The sequence below is a fragment of the Phascolarctos cinereus genome, unplaced genomic scaffold (assembly GCF_003287225.1).
Source record: "Phascolarctos cinereus isolate Bilbo 61053 unplaced genomic scaffold, phaCin_HiC Scaffold_8;HRSCAF=390, whole genome shotgun sequence".
NCBI classification, from domain to species: Eukaryota; Metazoa; Chordata; class Mammalia; order Diprotodontia; family Phascolarctidae; genus Phascolarctos; species Phascolarctos cinereus.
Genome location: NW_027556291.1, coordinates 4,755,574 through 4,766,593, shown reverse-complemented (window position 1 = coordinate 4,766,593; position 11,020 = coordinate 4,755,574). Strand labels below are relative to the sequence as shown.

General features: G+C 45.8%; 1 long non-coding RNA gene across 1 annotated transcript; it reads right to left on the bottom strand.

Moving 5' to 3' along the window:
* Positions 1-201: 201 nt before the first annotated feature.
* Positions 202-863, bottom strand: LOC110203447 (uncharacterized). The gene is made up of 2 exons (XR_002322966.2): positions 754-863; positions 202-424 (listed from the first exon to the last, which is right to left on the bottom strand). It is a non-coding gene; the product is annotated as an uncharacterized LOC110203447 (long non-coding RNA).
* Positions 864-11,020: the final 10,157 nt, after the last annotated feature.

Here is an 11,020-nt window from a genome sequence, read left to right as displayed (position 1 = left end):
CCTACTGTGTGCCAGGCACTGAGCAGGGATAAAAAGATGACAAAGATAGTTCCTCCCCTCAAGGAGCTTACACTCTAGGATGAGAATACAAAAATATTTACAAATCCATCTGATAAAGGGAGAATGTGATGTGGGCAAAGATGAGACACAGACAAAGTGGGCCAGGAGGATCTAAGGAGAGGACTTTCAGCTGAGGAAAGGGAGGGTTCAGAGGATGTTTTATTAAAGAAAAAAACCTTTCACCAGGCAGAGACAACAGGATAAGCTGCAGCATGTTCAGAGGAAGAGAGCCAGGATGGGGAGACCACAGCCCAAGGCATGCAAGGATCAGTTGACGAATGGGAATACTTAGCATGCCTCTACTTAGTCTTGGGGGAGCGCAAGAGCAGGCTTTGAGGAGCACTGAGATTTGTTCTGTTTTTCCCTGGAAGGCAAAAGCAATGGGGGATGTTACAAAGGAGATTTAGGCCAGAGACCTTGACAACCTTCTCTGTCTGGAATGGCCTGCCTCAAGAGCGGGTGGCTTCCCCTTTAGTCAAGCAGAGAAGTCTAAGGTCGCTTTCAACTCTTTAATCCTATGGGTCACACCAAGACGAAGTGCTGAAGGCAGTTTTCTGGCCTCAAGCCTCTCCCTCCTCCAGTCTAGGAGATCAGTCAGGGAACAGGTGACAGAGCAGGGGAGGAGTGTTCTGACCTGGGCCAGCGAGAGGAACGAAGCTTCCCCTGCCAATCTGAATCTCTTCCTGCACTCACCAAAGCAGGGCCCTCTCCTGGCCCCTGTGCTGTCAATGTCCTGTAGATCTTGGACCCTCAGCATATTCTCTTAGTCCAGCTGGGAGGCCAGGTCCAGTTTAGAGACTCAAAATCCTGGGCAAAGGAAGGAAGGGGAATTTTCATTCACTCACTCAAAAAAGATGAACATTATTGATTCAGGGCTGCACAAAGAGACATAAGAGATAAAACTCAGTCCCTACCCTCAGTAGTTTACACAGGTAGGAGAGATACACATGGGATTTCACTGATAGAGGGAAGTGCCAGTGACAAAGCTCCCTTTATCAATGGAAATTTGCAAAGGCTCTTAGTTTGGGGATTCCCTGGGGTGCTGAGAAAGGCACTGATTTGAAGTCAATTAGTTAAATTGATTAGCCTGGGTCATGTAATCTGTATGTGTCAGAGGTGGACAAGAACCCAGGTTTTCCTGACTACAAGGTCAGCTTCCTACAACACCCTGCCTCTAAGAGTGAATAGAAAACTTACCAACCACCTGTGAACAAAGATGACCAAGACAAGGGCCCTGCCCTCAGAAGTCTTATGCTGCGTGGCAAGGGGAGAGCCAAAGACGAATACAGCTGCGAGTCACCAAACGCTAGAGTCTCAGTTTCCTTATTTATAAAATGGGGAGAATAATGTTCTCCCTGTTGTGCTCAGAGAATTCTGTGTAATTCAACAAACATGGATTAAGCAAAGCCTGAGCCTTTAGGGAAAATAACAAGTCTGAAGAAAATCTAATATCTGCCCTCATGGAGCTTGACATTACGGGGGGGGGCGGGGTAAGAAACACAAACAGGTGACTTCTGGGTCAGCTCCAACTCTCCCTTGAGTTTACAAACATAAGCAAAGCAATTCTTTGATGCAAAGTGTCACATTTCACTGGGGGGAGGAGGTATGCAGCTAGGTGGCACAGTGGATAGAGCACCAGCCCTAGAGTCTCAAATCTGGCCTCAGACATGTGACACTTAGTGGCTGTGTGACTCTGGGCAAGTCACTTAACCCCGATTGCCTTGCAAAAAAACCCCAAAAAGATCATTACAAGGGAAAAGAAGCGGCAATTAGCAAATGACACTATTTCGAACTCTTCCAATTCTCCAGAAGGATCCTGTCAGGGTCCCGGTCATCAGAATAAATCATAATGTCCACCCTGTCTCCAAGGCCCTGCAAGCCTGGGCATGTCCTCTCCCCTCTCACCACCCTCCCTCTCGTGGCTTCATCTGCCGATTGAAGGGGAAGGCTCCAAAGACCTTCCACATTCTAACGTTCCACAAACCACCTTCTACAGCTGGAAGGACCCTCAAAGCCCATCCAGTCCAACTCTATTCATTTCACAGTTAAGGAAAGGGAGGCCTAAGGAGGGGTAAGTGACCAGCCAAGGTCACACAGGTAGCAAGCAGCAGGGGTGGGATTTGAACCCAGGTCTTCTGATTCCGGAGCCAATGATTTTTCTTTAAGAGGGTTGGATTTGGATTCAGAGGACTTGGGTTCAAATCTCACCTGCCTCTGACACTTACTACCTCTGTGATCTTGAGAAGTCACTTGGTTCCATGGGCTTCAGTGACCTCATCTGTGAAATGGGAGAGTTGAACTAGATCTTTTTTATTATTATTAATTGATTTCTTTTTAGTTTTCAACATTCACTTCCACAAGACAGTGTGCATTCTGAATACCCCTTCCCCCAATCTGCCCTCCCTTCTATCACCCCCCCTCCTCATATCCCCTTCCCTTTCTTTTTTCCTGTAGGGCAGGACAGATTTCTATGCCCCATTACCTGTATATCTTATTTCCCATGAACTAAACGTTCTTAAAAGGCTCTTCTGGTGCCAAATATATGAGCCTGTGAAATTACACTATGACACACTGGGAGGTCTATACAAAAAAGTTGAGATTTCACAGGAAGGATATACTCGTTATGACTGGAGGGGAGGAGAAATCAAGGAACACTTCATGAAGAAGGCTTTTATGGTGGATGTGATGGGGTTCTCTGGCCCCAGCCTTAAGATCATGTCTCTGGAAGCCTCTTAATTTCTCAGTAGGCCCCTGTCCTGTGAGGAAATTTCTCTTGTTGCAGAACACATTCTCTCATCAGAACAGACAGAGGGGTGCCTGGCCCAAGGATTTTTGTCCCTGGCTGGCCCAAGGACTTTCCTCCAGCCAGATCCCCAAGGTCCATGCCTCTGACAACTCCCTCAATGTCTGGTATACTCCCTACATTTTCCCATCCACAGCTTCCAAAGACACCTAGACCCCTAGACTACCTAATTAACATTTCTGGCATTCCTTTCCCATGCCCTTTTCCATATAAGCCCCCTCACTCTCTCTCAAAGGTTCTATAAGGACCCTTGCGTGCTTTTGCTAAAGTGTTACAATAAACTTTTTGCCACTTGACTAAGAGAAGGCTTGAGTGTGTGAATTCATTCCAGACAACTCTGTTTTGGCATTCTTGGGGTCCCAGCACCCCCAAACCTTGTCGGATAGGCAAGTGCAACTTGGTGGTTCCTTGAAGTCAGGAAGACTTGAGTTCAAATTCAGCTTTAGACACTCCCTAGCTATATGACCTTGGGTAAGTCACTTCACCTGTCTGCCTAAGTATTCTCATCTATAAAATGGGAATCATAATAACATCTACCTCCCAGGGTTGTTGTGGGTCACAAATGACATAATAATTGTAATGCACTTAGCACTGCATCTGGCACATACAAATGTTAGCTTTTTTAAAAAATATATCTGAACCAAGTACTGCCAGTTCATTCATCTGTGTCTCTTTAGGCAATTAAGTGGTGTGGTTGATAAGAGTGCTGGATTTGGAGTCAGAAAGACCTAAGCTCAAGTTCTATCTCAGACAGTAGCTGTGTGACCCTGGGATAGTCACATTCCCTCTCTCAGGCTGTAATAGAAGGTAACAATGGCATCCACCTCCCAGGGTTGTTAGGATTATGTAACATGTAAAGTGCTATATAAATATCAGCTAGTATTCACTATCAGCACAGACCCCCACTTTGCAGGTGAGGAAACTGAAGCCCCAGGAGCATAAGTGATTTGCCCAAGGTCACACAACGAGATTTGACTCAAGATTTTATTCAGTGCACAGTACAAGCAGCCATTATTATCACATATGGGTCCAAGACACTTTTTGACATTTAAAAAGGTTATTTAAAAAGGATAGGAACCTCTGTAGTAATGGGGACAATGCTGATTTGGAGTCAGAAGCTCTGTGTTGGGATGCTGGCTTTGACCTTCATTTATGTGACTTTGAACAAAGCACTTAAACTCTGTATTTGGGCTCATTTCCCCCTCTGCAAAAATGAAGGGTCTGGATAAAGTACTCCCCAAGGTGCCCTTTATTCTCTACTCCTCTATAACTTCTAATTACAATTCTCTAATTCTCCCTACTAGGCCTGGGCTTTTTCTCTATGAAACGAGAGGTGGACTCCATGGGCCTTTCCAGCTTTAATGCTGTGACTCAGCGTGTCTCAGATTCTTTTTTTTTTTTTGGGGTGAGGCAATTGGGATTAAGTGACTTGCCTAGGGTCACACAGCTAGTGAGTAGTATGTGTCTGAGGCCGCATTTGAACTCAGGTCTTCCTGACTCCAGAGCTGGTGCTCTATCCACTATGCCACCTAGCTGCCCCGTGTCTCATTTTCTATATCCTAACTTGACCTGAGGCACAGAGATCTTGTCCGATCAAAGAGCCAGGTAATCTGGCCTAGAACCCAGGGTCTCCAGAAAAGACCACCTAGTGTTATACTGTCATTTTACAGAGGGGGAAATTAATGTCGTAAGAGAAGCAGGAGATCGAGGAGAGCCAGAAGTCAGCCCACCGGAGCACTGGGAGCAGGGGCTCCCACACGCCTGCCCGCTCAGATTCCAGACCCAGGCCACACGCGGCCCGGCAAAGCGCTGGAGCCCCGAAAAGAGCGGCGCCAAGAACTTCCGGTGGAAGAGAAAGGAGCACTTCCGGCGGGGCCGCTCTAGGCTAGCCGGGAGGAGTTCGAGTCTCGTTGGTGCGCGCTCGCGCGACTGCGCAGGGGTGGGGCCGTTGCGACTGCGCAGAGGCAGCTTCCTTCTGGGTGTACGGTGCTTGGGACTGGAGAGCTGCCTCTGACTCTTACGCGTGGCCACACTAGCCTCTCCCTTCCGGTCGGCGGATGGGGCAGGGTGAGGAGGTGGGACTTCCGGTAACGGCGGACCCCACCCCCCCGGGGCGGAATCATCTTCGTTCGAGCTGCCGTTTCCCTGCTGTCCCCAAGCCTGCGCATTCATAGATCCCTGAGGACACCCGCTTTTGTCACCCCGCCCCCCCCCACCAGTTTTACCTTAGTTACATGTGGGCAAACTGAGGCGAGCCTCGTCCAATCCTCCCGTTACCAACCTCAGGACCGCGCGCGCGGGCGCGCGCACACACACACACACACACACACACACACACACACACACACACACACACACACACACACACACACACACACACACACACACACACACACACACACGGCAAAACCAATGCAGCCTTGTTTGCGGCATCGTATGCAGCGAAGTGTTTCATTGACTGCTCCCCAGAACCATTAGCTGCCTTTTCCTGATGTCTTTAGTTTTTTCATTTCCATCATCGTAGTCACGGTGTACATACTTGTGGTCCTGCTTTCTTCCCTCCGCATCATTACCTGCTTCTTATTGGAACTTACTGAAGGGGGGGGAGGGCTAGATGATGCAAAGGCTTCCGTGAAGTCACCTGGCCTGTTCCTTAAAACCCAGCTCGGTGGGAGAGAGCCTGGGTCCACTGTTTCTGCCTTCCTGCTGAACCGAGCGAATCCCCTTTCTACTACTTACCCAATCTTTCCAATAATTAATAACCATGGTATTAGGTGAGATTTAGCATCGGGATTGCCCTTAGTCCAAGCCACTTCTGGGGATAATGAGGCCCAATGTGACACAGATACCCAGAGCCAAGGCCAGCATTTGGACTTGGTCCTCCAGTGGGGCAGAGGGGCAAGCCATAAGCGCGTCAGCTGATTATGACTCCAAATCCAGTATACACTGTCTCACTCTACTGAAGTCAAGTGCTGGCTAAGCACTTACTATAAATGAGACAGAAGGATGGAGACAAAATGGGAAAAAATGTCCATTCTGAAGGAATTTATATACTGTGGAAGGGGGAGACAATGTCAATGCAAGACAATTTGAGAAGGGAGAAAATACTCACACCTGAAGGAATCAGGAAAGGCTTTCCCAAACAGCAAGGAGCAGCAGCAGCAGTACTAGTAATGACAGCAGCTAACAGTTCTATAGTGCCAGGCATTGTGCTAAGTGTTTTCCAATTATTCTCTAATTTGATCTTCTCAACAACCTTGGGAGGCAGGTGCTATTATTATTATTCTTATTTTACAGGTGAGGAAACTGAGACAAAGAGGGTGAAGTGATTTGTCTAGAGTCAAACAGCTAGTATCTGTCTGAAAACGGATTTGAACTGGGTCTTCCTAATTTAAGGCCCAGAATTCTGTCCACTTACAACACCCTAGGTGCCCAGGGGTCCAAGAGGTGGAAATGTATTCCAGGCACAAGGGAGAGTCTGTGAAAACACATGGAGATTTGAGCTAGAACTCTGAATTCAAGGAACAGTTGGTCAGTCAGTCAACAAACATTTGTTAAGCTCCTACTATGTGCCAGACACTGTGCTAAGCACTGGGGATACAAAGAGAGGCAAAAAACCAGTGTCTGCCCTCAAGGAGCTCGAAATTTAATGGGGAGAGGACAAGCAAACAACTATGTAGAAACAAGAATACAGGATAAGTAGGAAATAAGAGAAGGAAGGCCCTGGAATTAAGAAGCGCTGGAAGAGAGGCTTCCTTATAGAAAATGGGATCTTAGCTGGGACTTAAAGGAAGCCAGGGGAGTCAAGAGACAGTATTTCAGGCCTGGGGGACAGGCAGAGAGAATGCCCAGAGCCAAGAGATGGAACAGCTGGCAGGCCAGAGTCATTGGATCACAGAGTCCATAGTGGGAAGTAAGGCATAAGAAGACTGGAAAGAGAGGAGGGGGCAGGTTATGAAGGTCTTTGAACGTCCAATAGCGAGCATTTTTTATTTTCCACTAGAGTTGATTGAGTAGGAGGGTGATGTAGTCAGACCTGCACTTTAGGTAGGTCATTTTGGTGGCTGATAGATTGGCATGGGGAGAGACTGCAGGCAGGTATTCCAGGTATGAGATGAAGAGGGCCTACCCCAGGGTGGGAGCAGTGTCGGAGAAGAGAAGGGGGGCATATCTGAGAGACACTGCAAAGGTGAGATCGATGGGCCTTGGCCACAGCTTGGATATGGGGGCTGAGAGAGAGGGGAGTCCAGGCTGACTCGGCTACTTGTGGCCTGTATGACTTTTGACCATGATATCTGCTGTTGAGGGCTGCTCTTAAGAGTCTGATATGGGTTTAAGATCCAGGACAGAGTTTGACCTTTGCCAGGCTTTAACCCAAAGGGCTCAATAATGAAGAAGCAGGGCTCTCCAAATCTCTCCCTGTTAGGAGGCTCCTGAGACATTCCTTCTCACTCTTTGAACCTTAGATTTACATATTCACTGCTCTATACAGGCGCCAGGAAAAAGCCTTGGAATTTACAACCCTATCTAGGAACTCTGATAAGGAGGAAATGTATGTTATGACGTCCTTAGCAGATGTTTTGGGGAGTGTCTCACGGGTAGGACTCTTTGAAGTTAGGATGGATTTTCTCTATATATCCTGTACCCTCAGAAAAATAAACTGAGTCAGTTTTTCTGCTCCACCTGGCCAATGTCTTCACGTCTTATTTCGCACCTTTCTGTTCTGTGCACTATCTGGTGGCGGGTAACAATCTAGCTCCAGGCCTCTTTCCTCAACTATAAAACTAGGGGGTTGGGATAAATGAGGTCTACCCCTAACCTTGCTTGAACTCAGCCCTCTGGTCTTATGTCTCATCTACTCCAGCTCCAAATTTCCATTCCCACTTCTTAGAGACATGAAATTAATATCCTCAAATATACTTCAATAAGAAGCCTTGATGTTTCTTTCTTTTCATTGACATCTATTCTCCTGTTACCAGACTGAATCTCTGGGCCCTGAAAAACACTGAAAGGCCAACTCAGTTCCCAGAAGGAACATCTATCATAGGGCTACTCCTGCTAGGACTTTCCAGAGAAAACCAAGAAGACCTCTATGAACTGACGGACAGTGGAGTGAGCAGGACCAGGACAAAGTATTAGTTACGCCTCCTAGGTTCATGTCAGCTGCAAATTAAAAAAAAATAAATAAAAGACTTTAGAATTCTGATGGACCCACAATTCCAGGCGGTGGGTGAAGGATACTACTTACCCTCTGAGAGAGACAACGGACTTAAGGTACAGAATGAAGGATACAGGTTTTTTTTGTTCAATTGAGAGGAAAAGGGAAAGAAAGTGCTTGTTAATGGGGAAAAAATAATAAACTGAAACAGAAAGTGCCCTGGATTTCACAAGAAGACCTGCTGGGTTTTTGCCTTTGGGTGAAGCAATTGGGGCTAAGTGACTTGCCCAGGGTCACACTGCTAGTGAGTGTTATGTGTCTGAGGTCAAATTTGAACTCAGGTCCTCCTGACTCCAGGGCCAGTGCTCTATCCACTGCGCCACCTAGCTGCCCCTCTTTACTCTCCTTTCTTACCACAGGAGTCTGAATTATTATGGCATTAAAAGATAAAACATTTTATTATAAAACACTATACATATATTTTATGCATCTCTGAGTTTCTAAACTTTTTCTGTGTCATCTGCTGGCCTTGGTGTGTTGTCTGCAGCTTCCGCAAAACTCCCCCAAAATTCCCAAGTGAAGGGGTAGATGTCCTTGGTCCTGAGAAGGATCCTTTGACTTTAACACTCTGCCTGGCTTTAGATTGGCTGTAGAAAACTAATACTTTACCAAATATCTTATGGACACGTTTGGGAAGATCCTGAGAATCAAAAGTTCTGCCCCAAAATTGAAAAACAGGCTGCCCAACCGTTGGTTTTGATTCTCATTTCTACAGGCTTTGATAACAGAAAGCCCAACCTCCTTATGCCCGTGGGAGCTTGGGTCCTGCCCCCAGCTGCAGGCATAATACGCTCCCCTAACTCTTCCCAAGAAAAGTGGGGAGAGCAATGAACTGGAGCAACTTTAGGGAGATTTGAATGAGGGCAAAGCTTATACTGATGCCACTTATTTGGTATTAGCCTCTTCTCTGTGGCCTGGATCATAGGAGATGGTCATAAAAAAAAAATAAAATCTTGCATGACCTTCAGTTAATTAATATTGGGCAGATAGCTCAGTGGATAGAGCTCTGGGCCTGGAGTCAGGAAGACCTCAGTTCAAATGCAGCCTCAGACACTTGCTAGCTGTGTGACCCTGGGCAAGTCACTTAACAGGTTTGCCTTAATCCACTGGAGAAGAAAATGGCAAACCACTCCAGTATCTCTGCTGAGAAACGCCCATGGGCAATAAGGTCCATGGGGTCATGAAGAGTCAGACACCAGAACAACAACGTACCTAAAACAGCTTGCCAGCCTCTCTGTGCTGTGCTCCAATTCGGATGCTAAGCAGGGACTCGCTTCTGCTGACCGCCTGATCACACTTGCAAGGGAGATAAGGAAAAACCCCAAGACTGTCTCTTCTACATCTCAACCCTGACCAGCTTGAGATAGCAGAGATGAAGACAGATAAGAAAGAAAAGAAATCTTTTCCCTAGTTTGCAGAAATGTATGGTATTGTAAACTCATTAGAAACTAACTTTGTAACTGAAATGTAATATCTTTACTGCAAATTTCCAAATTATTGTTTGAATGATTTTGTAAATGATAAAATATATCAGTGGATTTTTTTATGTGGGGAAAGGAAGAGGTTTGCAGCTTTCTAGGACTAAGATTCCATGCAAACAGCAATTGACTTTTTTTTTAACCACTCTTTCCCTTGGAGGGCCTAAGAAAGCCTTAAAGCAAAGAAAAAATGTTTGCTGTCTACAGACTTTAGGCCTTATCGGTGAAAATTTAATCCTAGAAGGATCTTTTACCTTACCACTGCATTTTCTTCTGCCAATGATTCTAACAGAACTTCATTGTTTTCCGGAGTGGGGAACCTGAGGCCATGTGGCCTTGTGACTGAATCCAAATTTGTTCTGTAAACTTAAGGATCTACAAGGCCACAAGTGGCCTCAAGGCTGCAGGTTCCCCACCCCTGGTTTACATAAATTAGAAGCAAAGTCAGAATAACAGCCACGTTGTGCAATGGCTAATATTGATAAACTTAACCCTTCCCAGCAATACAAGGATCTAAGACATCTCCAGAGGCCTCATGATGGAAAATGCTATCCACATCCAAAGAAAGAACTATGGAAGTTGAATTGCTATTTTTTTCCCTCTTCTGTTGAGTTTTGTTTCCTCTTTCTGATGGTTCCTCCTGTTGGTTTTAATTTTTACTTACAACATCACTAATGCGAAAATATGTTTAATAGGAATGTAAATGTATAGCCTATCTATCAGATTGTGTGCTGTCTTGGGGAGGATGGTGGGGAGGAAGGGGGAGAAAAATTTTAAACTCAAAAGCATATGGAAGTGATTGTTGATAAATCAAAATAAATTAATAAAAGAAAAAAAATTTCAATTAAAAAAAAAGACTTCCAGGACTTTAATTTTCTCCCTTTCCCCTTATCACAGTCTTCCTCATGTCACACTTCCTAATAAATAAGTATATAAATAAAAAAAAAAGAAGCAAAGTCAGCTAAAAGAAATTGAAATGGACTATGAGACTTGAAATGTAAAAGTTTTGCAATTAATTGGTACAGTATTGATGGGGTGCTTGGGTGCTTGTGCTTGTACTTGGACCCCAATTCCTTCCAAGTCCCAGAAACACTGCCTCTGACAACCACTCCCCAGCCCAAGGACACTGTGCCTACCAGTTATTCATACATAGGCTTCAGCACGACCCTTATCTGGGCTTCTCAGGCCCCAGCCCTCAGATCCTGTATCTGGAAGCCTCCCAATTCTTTAGTTGTGAGAAAGCTTTCCTCTGTTGCAGAGCATTTTCTCATGAAGACAGAGGGAGAGGGGTGTCCTTGACTGGCCCAAGAACTCTTCCTCTTACCAGACTTCAAAGATCCATTCCCCTTCCTGTCCAATATACTCCCTGTATTTTCCCATTCATAATCCCCAAAGACACCTGCACCTTTGGATTACCTCATCAGTGTTCCTGGTGTTTCTTTCCCATGCTCTTTTCCATAT